Source organism: Hirundo rustica, chromosome Z (assembly GCF_015227805.2).
Source record: "Hirundo rustica isolate bHirRus1 chromosome Z, bHirRus1.pri.v3, whole genome shotgun sequence".
NCBI lineage: Eukaryota > Metazoa > Chordata > Aves > Passeriformes > Hirundinidae > Hirundo > Hirundo rustica.
This window is the reverse complement of record NC_053488.1, coordinates 75,056,346-75,076,637: the sequence shown is the minus strand read 5'-3', so window position 1 is coordinate 75,076,637 and position 20,292 is coordinate 75,056,346. Positions and strand designations below refer to the sequence as shown.

The 20,292-nt window shown below is 44.8% G+C and overlaps 1 protein-coding gene across 3 annotated transcripts in view; it reads right to left on the bottom strand.

Annotated features, from left to right (window-relative positions):
• The window catches only part of PLPPR1 (phospholipid phosphatase related 1), a 167,726-nt gene extending 147,827 nt beyond the window's left edge, over positions 1 to 19,899 (bottom strand). For all 3 annotated transcript variants that reach the window (XM_040090656.2, XM_058424128.1, XM_058424129.1), the window contains exon 1: positions 19,626 to 19,899. The gene's annotated coding sequence lies outside the window, so the exon portion shown is untranslated. The remainder of the gene's footprint in view (positions 1 to 19,625) is intronic.
• Between the last annotated feature and the right edge of the window lie 393 nt (positions 19,900 to 20,292).

The following is a 20,292-nucleotide window of genomic DNA, read 5'->3' as shown; positions in this document are numbered from 1 at the left end:
ATAGGGCTGGTTTAGAGATATGACATTCTGTGTTAATATATGCACAAGTTGCTAAATTGTTTGAGCTTGCTCCACTCTGGAAAGGCTTTCTGATTTGATGCTTTTAATTTTGGCAGTTTTATTGCAGCCAGTTTTTCAAATTGTGAAGTTATCTTTCAGAGCAAATATAGTACTGCTACAACACATAAGAATGAGTGAGTCAGTAAACATTTGATTTTTCCATTTCCTGAGATGTTTTGTCTGAAACAAAGGAAAGCACTTTTCATATACAGCCTTAATAGGGCTAGCAATTGTTCTGGTCAATGGTGAATGTAATGAGTACTGGAAATATAAGTATTTCCGGTATATACCCCTAGATGCAAGACTCAAAACAAAATCGTAATTTACTTTATCTATTTATCCTCATGCACCCCAGGACCATTTTGGGGGTAATCCATGCTCAGCCTGGAAGGTATAGAGACCAACTCTCATAACCATAACATTCTGTCATTGCCAAAAAAACTGATGGTCTCAAACCCACTACCTTTAACACCATTCCATTCCCTTCCTTCTCTACCCCCACTTTACCTTCTCCCCTCCACTGAAATCCCAGCTCTGACATAATTCATACTCGTCAAACATGGATATAGTGTGCATACATTAAATGTGGAGTTTTGCACAACTTTCAGCCCAAGACCTACATCCTCCCAGCACTTCAGCTGTGTTTGCAGGCTGTCACTGCTCAAATGTTCACCCATTGTTTACAGCAAACTGATAAAACAGGGCATGAACTGCTTCTGCTACACTAATTCAGAGGGAGAGAGAAGTCCTGAAAATTAGTTTTCCATTTCTACTTGTCATTCACCTGAACTGAAATACTTCCATTACCCACTGTGCTTAACAGCTTATCAACAAAACCTTCCAGCAGAAGAGCTGTTTGAAGGCTTAAAAGCATTTTTTAAAAAAAAAAAAAAAAAACTACCAGTCTTGAATCAATGGCTTGAACAAAAACTTTGAGAGAGACTTTGAGTCTCTCACTGAGGCTCTTAAGGTTAAAAAACAACAACAACAACCAACCAAACAAACAAAAACTCACAAAACCCCCCACAACCTCAAAAGGTGCAATTGCTGCCAAGAATGCCTTAAATTATATTTTCCAGTAACCTCAGTTCACTTTTCTAATCTGATGCAATGACTGAGAAAATTTTAGGTTCCCCTTTCTTGTAATCATAGGTAGATGGAACAAAAACTGTAAGAGACAAAGGTAAATCAGGATTGAGAAGATCAGCGTATTAAGGAAGGCCAAGGCTGGAAGGCTGAATATCCAAGCAAGTTGGTCAGATTACACCAGACTCCTCTTGTCTATAGCTAAGCTGGGAACAAACCTGAAAAGAATCTGATGCCTGGCAGCCAGGCTGTTCAACACCTTGCTACTGAGGACCTGTAAGGAAACAAACCCCAAAACAGCTGCACAACTTGGATAGTCATATTGAAGTATTCATTTAAAGCAGAAAAAAGTCTGGAAGTTCTGGTACATGAAATGCTGTTGAGGAGGATGAAAGAAATGGACATGACTGCTTTGAATCCTGAACTGCACATCTCATATATCTGCTTGAGGGCAAAGGGTGTGGACAGAGGAGAGAAAAAATGCTTTTTTCTATTACAAGATCACAGAGGAGACAAGAAGGGACAAAGCACCACATAAAACACTAATGCTAGCCTGAAGTCTGGAAGGACTTGAGTATCCTGATCTTCTTCATCTCTCTCTGCTCTTGAAGCCATTGAATGCCAGTAAAACTCATACAGGCACTGATACTGCCATTTCACTGGGGCACATGATGCACAAATCTCAAAATGTGCTCTTCTGTCCTGTAATGAGCTTTACTTAAAAAAGTGCTCTTTCTGTGCTCCTTCCGATGATGTTCTCCATTGTGCTATTCTGATTAACGTACCATTGACTGACTCACTCACCTCCTCCTGAAAAATACTGTAGATTTTATTCCTGATTTCTATTTCCCTTGTTGAATGCTTTATAATAGAGACAAATAAATAAACTTTCTCCTTTTAATTTATTTTTAAATTACGTGCATTGCTGACTGGCTTCTGCTGAAGATCAAATGAAATGAAATTCTACAAGCAATAATAGTCAGAATTTTGCTATGGCTATTCATCCCTATTTTGAATAACAAGGAAGAGGAATGGTAATTTTAAAATTATTGTTTTTGTTGTTCCACACTACAGTAATATTTTTTTAAAAATTATTCTACCTCACATCACTGCAAATAGCCAGTGTGCCCTCCATGCACTTCATGTTAAAATTTAGTATGAGACCTGTGTAATGGGTCTGAACAGCTGTTTTGCTAGCCCTCTATACCAGCACAAACATCTTAGAACCAGGAATCAGCACGATCTCAACAGGAATTTTTTGAAACCAGAAAATACATATCAAAAGAATAATGAAAAGTAGCCTCTCACTCAAGAAATCATTCTGTTCTTTTGAATTACAGTTTTTTAAAGTACTCCTGTCTTTGGAACTTACATTGCTCACACTTGGAAGCCAATTTTCTTGCCCCATAAGAGGAATAACTCAACCAAACATCTGCTCTCAGGTGAGTGCATTTTAGAACTGTGAAACCATTTCATTGAGTTATTCAGCCAAGAATCCCATGAATAACTTTGGACCAGATTAAGTCATCTTTCATGACTTAATGTGAGATACATCCATCACACCGAGTCTCTGACAGCAGCAGATATTGTCTCTACTGTATAAATGAAGCCAAGGGAGTAATTCCTCTTAAGATAAATGAAGCCTTACCATTATAAAAGGATGACAACATTAAGAAAGTGTTATGAAGATGTTAGTTTCCCAAGAAGTAATGACTGAAGGAGACTTGTATGTTAGCCAAGGATGTTAGCCAAGGTGATGTGTGGTAAGCAAATAAAGACTTAAAGCAAACAAAAAAACAGTCTGTCCTAAAACAAAGTCAAGTAGCTATTTCTAGTATCAGAAATGAACTTTTAAAAATGCTTAGGGAAGAAAAATGCAAATTTTGTCAGAAATTTCCTTGTTGCTAATGCTGAAGTCTACAATGAAAAAGTCAGTCCCTGTACATGTATCATCAACATCACCAATGCCACACTGTCCTGAGAAAAGCAGAATATTCCCCCCTTTGGCTGTCACTCTCTCTTTGCAATGCTGCACCAGGCAGCTGAGATGAGACAGAAAGTGCTGTCCTAGGAGGACAGACATCGTGGACATTCAGCTGCTGCCAGGACTTTGGCAACCAGCAACAAAATTGTTTCAAAGCAAACACCCCTCCACTGTTCAACAGGGTAAGTCAGGGTAATGATGATGTGGGTGTTGATGCCATTCTGGACATGGGTGAGTAATACACATCTCAGTCATGATGAACAACTTATCAGAACTTTTGATCTATCTCCAGATCACCAGGGTTGTACTAACATCCATCCCTAATTAAATTATCTCTAAACTGAGATGGAATACAGTTTATGTCAACTATTAATTAAAACTATTGATAGTAATTCTCAAACATCAGTCATCTGATAATTAAATTATTTTTCAACACTGAAAGAATGCTTATAGAGCTGCTGGGCTGCAAGACGTTACAGAATGAGCTCCTTCTTGAAATGGATTAATTGATGTAGTAAGAGATGGGGTTTTTTTCCTTTGAGCACCCCACTGGTGTTGATTTCAAAGACATGAGCATTTGATTGGATAAATGACTGCAGATTCATTGCAGGTCATTATGTACTGGAAAATACAGATTGCTATGCCAGGAGATGCAGAGCTACTGGTATTAAAAAACGTCAGCAAGTTTATATACCATTTCTTTGACCCAAATATTCTTATTTAGAGAACAAAAACAGCAGAATGACAATGAGATTGATGTTATTTACTCTTGTTTTGCCATTCCAGTCAGGTTCTCTTTATGTTGCTCTTTGTTCTGACTGACATTAATATTTCTTCATGCGAATGACTTATTAAGTACTCCTATGGTGATTTGAAGTGATGTCTGATATCATGCTTCAGCAACAAGATTGTTACGGGTTTTATAGAAAAACAGAGTGCCTCAATCTTCTATTTCAAGAGCTGTTAGAGTGGCAGGGATATCTGCCTTTGGTGGTCCTTTTTCTGTAGGGACAAATGCAGTCTCTTCCTGAGGCACCACAGACAATACTGAATAAATGCAGTGTGCTCAGTTCATACCACGGCTGCTCTGTGGAACCCTAGATGTGCTTTCCATTCTCTTAAGGGGGCTGCTGAATCCAAAGGAACGAGCAGCAGAGGGGCTGGGGAACACTATTTTGGTCATCAAATCTAGCAGGTAGTTTCAAAATTAACCTCTGGGTAAATAAAATTACTCAAACTGCAAACCATAAAGCAATAAAACAGTGATACAAAGCAAATAAAATATTTCAGTATGTCTGAAATTAGACCCTATTTTCCTCCTGTTAGCAAGAAAACCAGCTTATGGATTTGGTCAGCCTAAAACAATTTTCTTTCCAGCTCCTAGTTATTTCCATCACTGAACCACATTCATGAAATTCTCTTTAAAAATCCAAATTATGAACACATATATACACACAAACATAATTAGCAGACATAGGGGTCCTTTACTAGATCTTTATTTTGTTTTACTTTTTTGTTTTGTTTTTACTTCCAACTCCAGATTCCTTCTCTAGATTCCAAAGTCAAAAGTAGAATCTTTGTCAAATTCATGGCACTAACACAGTGCAGAAAAACAGATAAACTCTTGCACTCCAAACTGGAAATAAATAAAGAAAATAAACAACCCTCACCCCCAGTAATGCTATCCAAAGTGGTATATAATTTATGTTCGCAATTTTAAGTAAATATAAGACGAGACAAAAAAAAAAAAAAAAAAAAAAAAAAAAAAAAAAAAAAAAAAAAAAAAAAAAAGCTTAATATTTCTCGTCAATATTTTGGGCCAAAATGTTTCAAATCTGAGTAATTTCTGGCAGAAATCTGTACATTGCAGAATTTTATTTTGCTATGGAAACTGCTTAAATAAGAGAAACAAAGCTGTAGACCAACCATTTCTAGTAAAAATTTCCTCCTCTCTCATACAAATCATACAAGTCCTTGAACAGCTTCTTTAAAGATCATCTCTTGCAGCACAGGCACAGCTTTTCCCCCTGAACACCTGTGAATTAGTAATATTCTGCAACTGCCTTGCATAATCTGTGAGCCGACACATGTGGTGCACAGCCAGCTTCCCCAGCCCCAAGAGCTGAGCCTGCTGACAGCCCATGGGTTGTCCAGGTGCCACCTCTCTGATGTGGATTACACCTCCTCTGAGACAGGCAGCAGGGCAGATTAACGTGTCCTTTAACCACCTCAGCACTGCTGTTTCAGCTTCTCTACAAAGCTCAAGCTGAATACCACTGAACCGCTCATTTCCTTTCCTTTCCTTTCACAGCTGCCGGTTACATAAGCTGTCCTTATCTATCCTCAGGTACCTGGACGTTTCTGAGACACTGTCTCTCTGTTTCTCAGACACTTGGGTCACTGGCTGCATGCACTGGGGCATGCATGAGGGCAGCAGCAGATGTACTGTGTGTGATAACCCCGCATTAACAATGGCTTCTCTCCACTCACTGCGGTAGCGGTCCCTGATTACGTGCAATGATTTGTCTCTTGTGTTTTTGGCAGCCTTACAGTAGTAATGTGGTGGCCATAACCCAAGACCCACTTCTAGTTCTCCCAAAACCACAGGCTGTGCCAAAGGGCTGCCCTCTCTCTGATGCTCATCAGCACAGAAAACCAACCCACAACCATAAAGCCAGGACACCACTTAATGGTTGGAATGGATGATCTTACAGATCTTTTCCAGCCTCAGTGGCTTTATGATTCTATATCTGCATTCGGAGTACATAGCCTATGCAGCCAGCAAATAGTAGGGTCTCAGTGAAAGCCTCAGGAAGCCAGGTATTTCTTGAACAGCACTTTATTTTTCTGGTCCTTGATCTGCCGAAAGACAATACCTGCTTGTGATAGCTTTTACGACTGGTAAATTGTTTTATATCTTCTCACGTCTTTTGAAATAACATTCACTGTATTCTCAAGATAACTGAGAACAATTTGTGTGAGTGATGCAAGGATGTGAAACCTTCATCAGTTTGTGGCTTACATTTGCACCGTGGAGAATTGAAATTCCCCTCACCCAGCCCAGTGTTCAAAGTACAATGCTGGAGACTGGTTTCTTCTGCCTGACCTGGTTTTGCTTTTAAGAAACATCCACTATCACCATGCATTTTTTTTAAAGTGGAGCCCATTCTACCAGCAATTCAAACCCATGAATACTCCAGTTGCTACAATGATCTAGTGACAAATAATTTTTCACACCCAGTTCTGTAAAATCTGTTCCATTTTTCACCATGATGGATTACAACCAGTGGTTCTGCAATCTAAAAAAAGACATCTCTCTAAGTCACACCAAAGTGATGTGCACACACTCCTGTTCAGCACGTGTGTTTTCCCTGCTGATCAACAGCATTCCCAGCACAGTGAATGCCAAGACATCTCCTCAGGTGTCTCCATCAAAAGCACTGCTGAGCTCAGAGTAATCTGTGGGCATGGTCCTTACAAAGAAACAAAATATTTGGGGGTAGTCTACAGGGCTGTTACCCTACAATCCTGTATTTTGTAGGCTGTCCTGCATATAACAAGGGAGGAGAGCTTTAGCAGAGGAGACCATGAGCTGGTACAGCAGGTTTGCTCTGTGAGAGGCAAGACTCCTTCATAAGGCTGTGTAAACTCTAAATTGTTGTTCTGGCTTCATTTATCCAAATACAGCATTGCCATCAAAACAGTGTTATTCTGACATGTTAATGAGTGTGTTTCATCAGTATTACAAGCAAGCTTTGAGCATAAAAGAGAATGATTTAGGTGTTCTAGAGAAGAAAAGGCATCCTTTAACAACTAATCTTCATTTTTCCAATACTTTGCTTTTCTCACGTAAATTATTCTCTTGGGATGCTCCAAAAATCCCAGCTGCATTTTACAAAGTTATATTTTCAAGTTCCTTGCAAAATATCTCAGTTATTAAAAACAAATAGCATAGCTGCACTTCAGTTCATGTGTTACTAGATGTCCCTCTCCATGGGCAAGGAATGGAACAAAATCTGGAACAAGCAGAAAAACAAGTTACCATAGAAGAGTTACCAACAATTACTCACCAAATACAATAAATTACTGTACATGTGGAAATAAAATGTACTTCATTTTGTTGTCACTGAGTATTTTACAAGCGTGGGTGACAGAAGCATAGAGCAGAATACAAATGTGATACAACTGCCTCTTGCAGTGTGTGCATTTCCACTGAAGTTGTTTTTTTTTCTCCTCTCCTCTTAATAGATTTGAACTGATGGATGGTGAAGCAGGATTCTGAATTAACTAGCGCCTCAGTTAAGCAGCAAAAAGTTGCAGAACAAACATCTGGAAATTTTCACACAGCCATCTCATGCTCCTGTTTGAGTTACTCAACAGAGCAGCCCCACTAAGAGAGTCCAACCCTCAGCTTCTGTAGAAACCTGCTAGCTTTGACAACCTCTAAGAGGCATTCAGATTCACTCACATGGGATCTTGCCAGGGCCAACCAGGCAAGAGATTCAGACATGTTTCTGGAGACTTATACATCATCTGTCTTCAGACAGGAATGAAGCTTGATTTTGCAATTGTGCAGAGTTCAATTCCAAAAGCGGTTTCCACCTTCTGAGATTGTAAGTGGACTTAGAGGTATTAAGAGAGTTGGTGTCTCACAGGCATTTGTTGTGATTTTTGTAAAGCCTCTTCATCTTGAATGGTGAGAGACATTAATGTTGCTCCTCCATTGGATAACTTTTCTGAGTAAAGGATCAGCCTTCCACTTGCTAGAGCACAGCAAAGAGAAAATAAAGTCAAAGAAGGCGTTTATTGTCAAGGCTATTTAAATAAATGGCTTAAAGTGTGGCAGTGTGGCACACCGTATGGTCATGAGTAACACTGACACCCTCAAAACAAGAAAAGCAGAAACCTTATTTCAAAAACAAAGGATAGCCAAGCCCCATAGCTAATTTCAGACCTCTATCTAGCAGGCACAATTCTGTTATTTGGCAATGAGTGGCATGACTTTACAGTTTATGCTGGTCTTCATATCCCTAGAGGAGATATTAAATCAATGATCAGCGTTTCTGCACATGGATCTGTCTTGAAGCCAATTCTTGTTCTGGTTAAGCTACGAGAATAACACAGCACAAATCCTTCAGGAAAATGGATCAAAACATTGTCTTATAAGGCCATAAGCCCATTCTGGCCCCAGTCTTCTACCTGTGGCCACCCTTTTCTGACTAATTATGTCCTTGATCACTCCTGTACTTTCACTACAACCAGAAAGTACGGGAGCTCCACAACACACATTCCACGTGCTCTTATGGGATGTCCTGTACCCTGCACTAATGAGGCTCAACCCTTTTGAAATAAAATATAGAAAACCCACATGGGTAAGGAAAGTTATCTTGTACTTCAAGAGGTTGGACAGGCATTGATTCACTTGCTTATTAGGGAAAGAAGTAGTGCAATAAGTCAACTATATGAATGATGCTACCCTCCATTCCCTATGACTGTGTGGAATTTCCCCCATCACTGTTAGATGTGATTTACAGAATCAGAGGGTTGAAAAGGACCTTAAAAGGACCATCTACTTGCAATCCCTCTGCCACCTTCCACTATACTACTCAGTGGCCTTGAACACTTCCAGGTATGAGGCATCCACAACTCTGGGCAACTTGTTTCAGTGCCTTCCCACCCTCAGAGTAAAGATTTTTTCCTTCTAAAATCTAATTAAACCTAGCCTGTTTCAGTCTGAAGCTATTCCCCCCTATCCTGTCTCTACATGCTTTTGTAAAGACATCTGATTATAGCTGGCCTGTTTATAACACAGGCCAGCTATTCAGCTCTGTTTTGACAGGTAAAGGCTACCAATAAAACAGTTTTCCGAAAAGGGAGAAAACAGGTGAATGCTGACCCCATATCTAACAACCCAGATAATGATTATTCAGAGTACATCATAGAAGTCAGATTCTGCAGCCTCTCCTTTTCAGAGCCATGTCCATCCAATAGATATTGATGGTAGCACAATTTTTAGAAAAGCATGAGTTTTCAAAATCAGCACATGCATAGTGAACAACAATGCCCCTCACAATGGGTATTTTAGCTGCTGTCAAGCAAGCATTTTTGAAAAGCACTACTGAAGAGCAAGTTTCACTCTAGATATGCAAACCTAGTAAGAAATACCTAAATAGGGAAGAGAGGACATACGAGCAAGCTGCAGCACAGTAGTGGTTTCACGTTCACTAAATTTTGGTTGCCAAATTTAGTGAAGTGGTCTTAGGCTTTATTCTCTTTTTGTGGGAGAAAGATTAAGAGAAAAAACAAAGCAGACTCAAGCTTAAAAATATACACAAATAGTTTTATTAACACACACTAAAAGGATGGAAAAAAAGGAGATTTGGAAAAAACCTGAAACAAAACAGAATGAAACCCCAAAACACTCTTCCCTCCCCCTGCAAACTGTTAACTTTCTTACAAAACAACATACAATACAACCTGTGATTTTCAGTCAGTTTCAGCATTTAAACATAATCCTTCATCAGTTTGGGAGAGGAGTCTCTCTAGAGTACCATGGAGACACTTCCCACAAGACTACAAAGTCTTTGCTCCCAATGTCACAAATCTTCAACCACCCAGAAAGAATTTTTGCAGATTGTGCTGTTCCACCCATTAGCAGGCTTTCCCTTGGCTACTTATGGGCCCCTCAGTGTATCTGGGGTACTGTTTAAGAATGTTTCTTCTAGTACAAAACAAGGATTCTCGTCTTCTATCTCAAAGATTGTCTCTCTCTCAAAAGAAATAAATACCTCCTTTTATCCCAGGAGCTGAGGGCTTCAAATAACTTTCTCTTTAAAATCATCTCTGTCTCAAAGGCTGTGACCTCCTTTTAACCCAGGAGCCAGGGCTTTGAGATTCTCACTTAAATCTCAATCATATCAGTCCCCAATTTTGATTAGAACCAGCACTCCCTCAAACAACACTAAGATGTTACAAGTGTAAGGAGTAACATGCAAATTCCCTATTGAATGTTGTAACTGCAAGTGCTTCCCCTGTACCCCATACTGTTATAATTTTAAATGCTTTCTTTGTTAAATGCCACTGTTGGGGATTAAGTTTTCCTGCGGAATTTTTCCCCCCCCATAAGTTGCTAGGAGACTAAATATTGATAGTTAAAGAGTGCTTGACCCAGACAAAAGAAGTTGATCACTTAGTTTAGGGGGAAGAAAAGGCTCCCGGGAGCTGAAGGTGGGGGAGGGTTGTTCTCGGCTCTCGTTTTTTTTTTTTGGGAGGAGGACGGTTGAGCGACTGGTGTCTGCGTGGATTCCATGGTTAATGGAGGGGTTCAGTCCTGAGAATTCTATCATCTGTTGGAGCGCCCAGGAATTCGGAGGTTTTTTCCGCCTGCCCTGCTGGATTTTGGGTCAGCCTGGGTCCAGCCGCTGCGGGTTCTCCAGCACTGCTCACTTCACCTGCCAGGACACCTCCTGCCTGCTGGGGGCAATCCACCGTTTCCAGCCATCAGCCCCAGAGTTTCCACCGTTTGTCCGTCAGGGTTCTTGGTTTTGTTTTACTATTATTATAATTGCTGTGTTGTTTGTCTGTCCTATTATATTTACTAGTAAAGGACTGTTATTCCTTTCCCCGTAGCTCTGACTGAAAAGTTTTGGTTTTTTTAACCTTCCAAATTGTAGTAACATGGAGGGAAGGATTTGAATTCTCCATTCCTAGAGAGGCCTGCCTCTCCCTAGCAGACACCTGTCTTTTCAAACCAGGACAGAATTTGGCATCCAATGTGGGGCACAAGGGCATTGAGAGAAAAAGGAATAACAGTTAAGTGCCTACATTGTTGTGTACTGGATATCATGTGGTCTGGCTTAACGTGGTTTGGGTGGCATGTGGTGGTGGCGGTATTCCTCCCATTTGCAGGCCCTTATCTAAACATGGGCCCTGTAACTAAGGCTACTGTGGCTACTGTTTGCTATATAGGTTAACAAGGTGAGGAATTCGTGGATTTTTAATTTCCTCTGGAAGGCAGGCACATGGATTCAGGGCTATCATACACTAACGGTGTGTTTCCAGGGTTACTTTAACAACGGTACCTACTGTGAAGAAATGACACCGGGGGAAATTTTTCCACAACCCTTCACCCAGCTCTTTAGGCCTACCCCACCAGTCTTTGAAGGGTTCAAATCTCTAAATGTTAATGACATCATACAGTGGTTGGTGTTGCTGGTATGCCTGTTCTGTTTAGCATTTAGAGATAAGGGGAGACTGACCTGGATAACCACCCTGATACCTACCCTAGAGAATAAGGATACTGCCCCACAGCCTGAGCCCATCCCACAGCCTGACCCTGCCCCACAGCCTGACACTGCCCCAAAGCCTGACCCCGTCCCACAGCCTGACCCTGCCCCACAGCCTGACACTGCCCCACAGCCTGCCTCAGGAATAAACCACCCAGATTGGGTGAAGGAGATAGGTGAGATGCTGAGGGAGTACCTTTCCCCTGTCGTAGCCTCATTAGCCCCAGCTGCTGGGAAACTCTCCCCCTGCCCCGACAAAGGAGAGTCTGATGGTGCAGCAGCAGAACCCACAGACGTTACAACCGTCCAGGTTCCAGCTGAACCACAGGGGCAGCCACAGCCAGCAGCAGTGGCCCCTGTGGAAACAAAGAAGTATAAGGTGAAATCAGAGCACCCAGGTAACAATGATAAGAAAGGAGGACCCTCAGAACCCACAGGGGAGTCAGAGGTTGAGATCATTACTGAGTCCCTGACATATGAAAGTCTCCGTAATCTGCAAAAAGATCTTGCACGGCGGGGATGTGAGGCTTATACAGCCTGGTTAGTTCGGGTCAGGGACCTTATAGGTACAGGCGTGCAACTAGATAGTAGTGAGGCAAGGAATTTGGGACCCTTGACCCAGGATTCAGGTTTGAATCAAGTGTTTGTAAGGGAGCCAAGGTCCCTTTCCCTTTTCCTCCTAAAGGTAGAAGAACAACGAGTTCCAGTTGCCACCTCGATGGTGCACTGCCGACAGTATCGGACAAATCGAGATGCCGTGATCCCCCTCCACGAGATGATCCGTGAGCTGGAGAGCCAAGGGGTGGTCAGCAAAACCCACTCACCCTTCAACAGCCCCATCTGGCCTGTGCATAAATCTGACGGAGAATGGAGATCGACTGTGGACTACCGTGCCTTGAACGAAGTGACTCCACCATTGGGCGCTGCTGTGCCGGACATGCTGGAACTCCAGTACGAGCTGGAGTCCAAGGCAGCAAAATGGTATGCCACAATTGACATTGCTAATGCATTTTTCTCCATTCCTCTGGCTGCAGAATGCAGGCCTCAGTTTGCTTTCACCTGGAGGGGCGTGCAGTACATCTGGAACCGACTGCCCCAGGGGTGGAAACACAGCCCCACCATCTGCCATGGACTGATCCAGGCTGCACTGGAAAAGGGTGAGGCTCCGGAGCACCTACAGTATATCAATGACACCATTGTGTGGGGGAACACGGCAATGGAAGTGTTTGAGAAAGGAGAGAAGATCATCCACATTCTCCTGAAAGCTGGTTTTGCCATCAAGCAGAGCAAGGTCAAGGGACCTGCCCAAGAGATCCAGTTCCTGGGAGTAAAGTGGCAAGATGGACGGCGGCAGATTCCCACTGAGGTAATCAATAAGATCACCGCGATGTCCCCACCAACCAGCAAGAAGGAGACACAAGCTTTCCTATGCTCCATAGGTTTCTGGAGGATGCACATTCCTGAGTACAGCCAGATTGTGAGCCTTCTCTACCTGGTCACCCACAAGAAGAATGATTTCCACTGGGGCCCTGAACAGCAACAAGCCTTTGCCCAGATCAAGCAGGAGATCGCTCATATGGTAGCCCTTGGCCCAGTCAGGACAGGACCAGATGTGAAGAACGTGCTATACTCAGCAGCCGGGAACAATGGCCTGTCCTGGAGCCTTTGGCAGAAGGTGCCTGGGGAGACTCAGGGCCGACCACTGGGATTCTGGAGCCGAAGCTACAGAGGGTCCGAAGCCAACTACACTCCAACAGAGAAGGAAATCTTGGCCGCCTATGAAGGAGTTCAAGCTGCCTCAGAGGTGATTGGCACAGAAGCACAACTCCTCCTGGCACCCCGACTACCGGTGCTGGGGTGGATGTTTAAAGGAAAGGTTCCCTCCACCCACCATGCCACCGATGCCACGTGGAGCAAATGGATTGCCCTCATCACTCAGCGCGCCCGCATTGGAAACCCAAATCGCCCTGAGATTTTGGAGATAATTACAAACTGGCCAGAAGGTGAAAACTTTGGTCTCACAGATGAAGAGGAGCAGGAACAAGTGACACGTGCCGAAGAAGTTCCACCATACAACCAACTGCCAGCAGAAGAAACACGCTATGCTCTTTTCACTGACAGTTCCTGCCGCATCGTAAGGATGAACCGGAAGCGGAAAGCAGCTGTATGGAGCCCCACACGACAGGTTGCACAAGCCACTGAAGGAGAAGGTGGGTCAAGCCAACTTGCTGAACTCAAAGCTGTTCAACTGTACCTGGACGATTCGTGGATGGTGGCCAGTGCTCTGTGGGGTTGGCTGGACAGGTGGAAAAAGGCCAATTGGCAGCATAGGGGAAAGCCAATCTGGGCTGCAGATGAGTGGAAGGACATTGCCACTCGGGTAGAGAAGCTACCTGTAAAAGTCCGTCATGTAGATGCCCATGTCCCCAAGAGTCGGGCTAATGAGGAGCACCGAAACAATGAGCAGGTAGATCAAGCTGCAAAGATAAAGGTGTCAAAGATAGACTTAGATTGGCAACACAAGGGAGAGTTGTTCCGAGCTCAATGGGCCCATGATGCCTCAGGTCTCCAGGGCAGAGATGCCACCTATAAGTGGGCACGAGACCGAGGGATGGATCTAACCATGGACAGTATTTCTCAGGTTATCCATGACTGTGAGACGTGTGCTGCAATCAAGCAGGCCAAGCAGGTGAAGCCCCTATGGTATGGCGGGTGATGGTCCAAGTATAAGTACGGGGAAGCCTGGCAGGTTGACTACATCACCCTTCCCCAAACCCGCCAAGGCAAGCGCTATGTGCTGACCATGGTGGAAGCCACCATGTGCCCCATGCTGTGCCCCATGCTGTGCCCCATGCTGTGCCCCATGCTACTGCCTGGAACACCATCCTGGGCCTTGAAAAGCAAATCCTGTGGAGACATGGTATCCCTGAGAGGATTGAGTCTGACAACAGGACTCCTTTCAAGAACAGCCTTATAGACACCTGGGCTAGAGAACATGGCATTGAGTGGGTGTACCATATTCCTTATCATGCGCCAGCAGCTGGGAAAGTGAACGGTGCAATGGCCTGATTAAAACCACTTTAAAAGCACTGGGTAGGGGGACTTTCAAGAACTGGGAGATTAATTTAGCAAAGGCCACCTGGTTAGTGAACACTCGAGGTTCCACCAACAGAGCAGGCCCCACCCAATCTGAGCCCCTGAGAACTAGAGATGGAGATAAGGTTCCAGTGGTACACATGAGAGGAATGCTGAGAAAAACCATTTGGATTAATTCTGCCTCCAGCAAAGACAATCTTGCTCCTGGGGTTGTTTTTGCTCAGGGACCTGACTGTACATGGTGGGTGATGCAAAAGGATAGAGAGACCCGCTGCATACCTCAAGGAGACCTTGTTTTTCGGTGAACACCGTGACTGTGTCTGTATTCATATTCACATGTATACATATGTATATTATTTAAAGGTTTAAATTCAATATAATATGTTGGTATGGGGAAAAAAATTCAGGGTGGGTAATGTTGGGCTTAGGTTTTCCTGTGGAATTTTCCCCCCACCATAAGAAGCTAGGAGACTAAATATTGATAGTTAAAGGGTGCTTGACCTGGACAAAAGGGAGTTGATCACTTAGTTTAGGGGGAAGAAAAGGCTCCCAGGAGCTGAGGGCGAGGGTTGTTTTCAGCTCTCGGTTTTCTGGGAGGAGGACGGTCGAGCGACTGGCAGCTGCGTGGATTCCACGGTTAATGGAGGGGTTCGGTCCTGAGAATTCTATCATCTGTTGGAGCGCCCAGTAATTCAGAGTTTCTTCGCTGCCCTGCTGGATTTTGGGTCAGCCCAGGTCCAGCCGCTGCGGGTTCTCCGGCATTGCTCGCTTCGGCTGCCAGGGCACCCCCCTGCCTGCCGAGGACAATCCATCGCTTCCAGCCATCAGCGCTGGAGTTTCCACCGTTTGCCCCTCAGGGTTCTTGGTTCTGTTTTACTATTATTATAATTGCTGTTGTTGTTTGTCTGTCCCGTTATATTTACTAGTAAAGGACTGTTATTCCTTTCCCCATAGCTCTGACTGAAAAGTTTTTTTTTAATCTTCCAAATTATAATAACACGGAGGAAAGGATTTGAATTCCCCATTCCTAGAGAGGCCTGCCTCTCCCTAGCAGATACCTGTCTTTTTCAAACCAAGACAGCCACCTACCTCATACCCATACCCCTTTTTGTATTTCCTTTTTTACCATTTACCCTGTACCTATACCTCCTTTCTGTTGGGTATCACTACCACTGCTCCCAAGAGAATGTGCGCCCAAGACATCCAGTAAGGAAGAACCCAAAGACAACGAGCCAATATAAAAACTAAGGACTAAAGGTATCTACTCTGAGCTGGCAAAGCAGTAAGACCCCAAATCACCAGCTAGAGCTGGTTTTCATCTTGTCACTGTGACTTCAACAGCTCTCGATCAGACGGACACCCCTAGACTATAAGCCCGCAAGCGTCTTCCCAGGGACACTCGTGAGGATGGATGCCCCAGCTCTGCTGTGCAGCAAAGCCGAACACCTCTACCTCTGCATCATCCATCAGGAGCAGCAGCGGTGTGCGTGACCCCTCAGGCCCCCACCTAGAGCTGACCTCAATAAATGCAATAAAAAGGAGCAAGTCTCCTTGCCCGTTTCTTTCACAAAGAACCGTCCATTTCTCCAGTTTACCCCAGAGAAGTCCATTTAAAAATGTCCACTTCTTTGATCTCTCTGTCCAATAATACTATTAGTTCTTTCACTTCTGATCCACTGACTTCATGCAGTGTCTTTTCTATGTACACTCTGTTTCTTTCTTCTCTCTCTCAGGGAAGGGTTACACCTTGGAAGCTTCATGTTGCCAGCTTCTCTGCTGCCTGCCACTATTAAGCTGGGCCATGGCTTGGCCCCCTCTGCCGCGGCCCCAGGCACGTGGCCAGCACTGCCGAGCCGCAGCCTCCCCTCCGGCAGCAGCTCCCGGAGGCACGGCCGGGCCCGGCCCAGCCGCCCAAGGGCAGTGGGGCCTGAGCCGGGCCCTCCTCTGCTGCCCACGATGTTACCTGGTGACTGACCTGGAAGAAAAAGAGCGACCTGCAGGGAATCAGGGTTTATATGGATACTTCCTAAAGTCCGCATTTGACATCCTCAGTGGTCAAAACAGACGCCCATATCGCAACTAACCTTCTGATCAGTCCCTGTCCTTTCTAAAGCAATTCCCAGGTCCTGACCAGGAAATACATTCCACATTTCTCCATAACCAAAAACTAAACTGTGCCAACCCATGACAAGCACCAACTTTGCACACCAATGGTAATAAACATGCTAGTCATTATTTTTGTGTTTATGCTCCATCCAAACATCTATCTATTAAAAACTCCAAGGTGTTTAGGTGTTTTTCAGAAAACAACTGGGTTTGCAAATTGATGTAGGCACCCAGTCTTTTCAGTGATCAGATTAAAAACAAAACATTAAAAAAATGCCCAGTGACTCCGTGAATGGTACAGGCTAAGAATTCAAAGTAACATCAAGCTGGGCTATCTGAAGAGTGTGGAATTCCTCCAGTGTTGGAAAATTCAGAGCACGGAGCATTACTTACACACAGGCAGTGCCACAGCAGCAGGTACTGGAGAACTTACTTCCCAGCTGCCAAACACAGAACACAACTGAATTCGCTTAACTCACATGAGCATCTCACCTGGGAAGCAATGGTCTAAAGAACATCAAAAATTTCAAAAGAAGCTATAATCTGGGGTGTCCTCACTCATTTCCTAAGAAAAAAGCATTCAGTCACTCAGAACAAGGTGGCATAGATGATTTCACCACCCTTGTGTGAAAACTAGTAGAGAATTGACTATGTATCACAGACTTGCTGGGCACAAACCAGGACAGAGTAAAAAGACAGGCACATAAGTCTTCTGGCATCAGCACTACAGAATTTATCATTGTTTTATGTTTATTTTGAGGAAACAAAGATGGGGGGAAATAATCTTGAAGGCAGATCTTACTCGGAGTCACCAACTGAAAAAGTTTCTTTCACCCTAACTTCACCCAGTACATATAGGACAGCATTAGTGGATTAAATCAATGTTTATTTTAAGCACTGATGATAGGTAGCTCTCTTCCATTAGAGAAGTTTGCATATCTTGAGAGTCTAGTGCCACAATAAGTGAAAATTCCACAATAAAATTACAAAGTGATATTCACAATAGCTCCTTGTGAACACAATTGGAAAAGCATGTCCTCCATTCTGTTGTATTATCCACACAACTGCAAGATATTTGTGGCTGCAAAAAGTATTAAGAAGAAAAACTAGAGCACAAGAAAATAGGCTAATGAGTTCAACATATTATCTAATGGAAGTAATAATTATAGATATGTCTGCCAATTTTAAAAAACCCACCAAAGTACAATGGTAGGTAGACACTTATCATTGAACAAAGAGTCAGGGAAGAGTGAGCAAGGAAAAAAAATATCAAAGCTTTTCATGACAACAAAATCTGTCAAAGAAAACTGAGGTACAGTACTAATAAAAAATCAACTGAAAATTCAAAAGTCTCCTTGTCCTGATACTGAACTCTCTCAACCCAGACAAAATGTCTCCAATTACAGACCAAGCAAAAGGTCCTATAACTGAGCAGATGTGACTACATGACTGAGGAATTAAGAGTATGATTCTTCACTAGTTCCTTCTCTCCTCTGATGTCTCATCAATCAGAAAAAAAAAAAAATCTTTATTGTGTGTTGAAACAGATTAATAAGCACCAACAACCAGCACAGTTCTGACCAGGTTTTTGTAGTAATTCTACATATGCCGAAATAAGTTCACATCCACCATATAAAAAGGAGAAATGACACTTGATATCATCCTTGCTGATATATGTTGGTTTAGTTATCTTTTTCAGCATCAGTAGTTTTCCACCCAGAGTGGGCAAAAGCCAACATTGAAATATGCCATGTGAGAGCCAGCAGTAAAAGTTGAACGAAAGGAAGGAATACAAATAAATATGAGAAGGTAGTAAGGAGGTGTTGTCATAGCTCTCCCTGCTTGACAGTTCTTCAGTTGATGTAAATTTTGTGCTTTTTCCTCCCCTGTGTCAAGCCTTGAAAGCAGATTCTCTTCCTGTACAGTATATCCAGTTAGCTGCGGACAAATGAATAAAGGACTTCCCCTAAAGGTCTTACCAGTCTTTATTTATTGAAACAGTCAACCCAAAAATCAGGCCTGAGAGCAGCAGTGATGACTTACATGTCCTCAGATTAAATGGGATCCTGAAATTCAAAGGCTGAGGGGAACCACACCAAGTGGCCTCAGCTTCAGAGGTAAACCCCTCTGCAGTAACTACGGAAACCTTCCTTCCCAAAGCAAGCACAAAACCCCCATTGTACAGGAACGAAAGGTTTTTTAAAAAACCTCCGTCTTGTGCCCCAGTGGAAACAGGCAGAAATCTGTGCACAAAGACGTGATCTCTGTTTTTTCTCACCATACCCCACCTCACGTGCAGTAAGGAGGGATCTTTGCTGAGGTCCCTGCTCTGTCCCAGGTGCTTTCACGCCCCACAAAAGACCACACCGCATGCAGGACGACCGCTGCTGTTACTCTGACTCATTTATCTCCCATGTACTCACTCACAAGGAGCCAGAGAACTACAGTACAACCTCAGAGCTTGGAAATCTCATCTCTCTACCTGCAAGCTATCATTGACAGCTGATCAAAACGCCTGCATTTCTCTCCTTTCCCGGAGACACGGAGGTTTTGCATAGATGCAAAAAGACCGAGTGTCAGGGGTTTCTCAAAGCATCTAAACCTGACAAGGACATCACACATAGTGACATTTTAGCATCTCTGCTCCAAAGCCTCTCTCCCCGCATGCGGCGCGTCCATCACGCCCTGCTGCCGCCGCCGCAGCCTCCTCCCGAACCGCAGCCCACCCGCATGGCCCCGCGGCTTGGCGGCACCGGCGGCGGAACCCTTTCCCGGGAGGTGTTCTCGGAGGTGCTCCCGGGAAGAATCCCGAGGGAAAGGGCGGGAAAAGGGCCACCCAGCACCTGCCACGGGAAAAGCGGAGAAGCCCCCGCGCCGCTGCCGCCATCCCTGACACCAACCCACGGCATCCCGGCCCGCTCTGTAGCATGGCGCGGGGAAGCAGCCGCTTCGCTTCGCCCCGGCTCCCGCCGCCCCCCACAGCCCCCGCGTCCGCCGGTCCCTCTCACCCCGCGGCGCGGCGGCCCCGCTACGGGCGGCGGTCTCCGGGAGGGCGAGAAGGCAGCGCTCGCCGGCCGGGCATCGTGGTCCGCCCTCCGCCGCGGCGGGGAGGGCCGGCTCCGGGACTCCCTCCCTGCGCCGCCTGCTTCCTCGTCCTCCTCGCCCCTTCCCTCCTCGGTTTCCCGAATGCTGCCCGGAGGAGAAGAGGTTCAGATCCCTTCCTGCCGTCGCTCCTCCTCTGCTTTCCCGGGCACCGGACCCGGCTCCAGCCCCCTCCCGGCGGCGGGGCGGAGGGAGGGGAGAGGGGCCGGCCGGGAGGGGCGGAGGAGCGGGACTTCCAGAGGCGCGATTTCCCGAGGCTGTCCCCTCCCTCTGGGCTGCAGCAGGGTCCGGCGTCCGGGGACATCGCTACCTGCCGTCGGCGGTGGCCGGCGGATGCTGGAGGCAGCCGGACATCTCTGCCGGTAGCTCCTGCTCCGGTCCCGCCACGGGGAGCACGGTGCGCCAGGGGCTTCGCCGGCATCACCACAACAGGACTGCATCGGGGACAGAGGGATGGTGTCTAGATGACCGGTAGCGGTGTTGGTGCTCCAAAGATCCCGCTGATACCTTAGGTTAGAGGACCCCTGCAACTGGAGCAGAGGGGTGACAGTGGGGTGGGATCAGGCGTTGGCA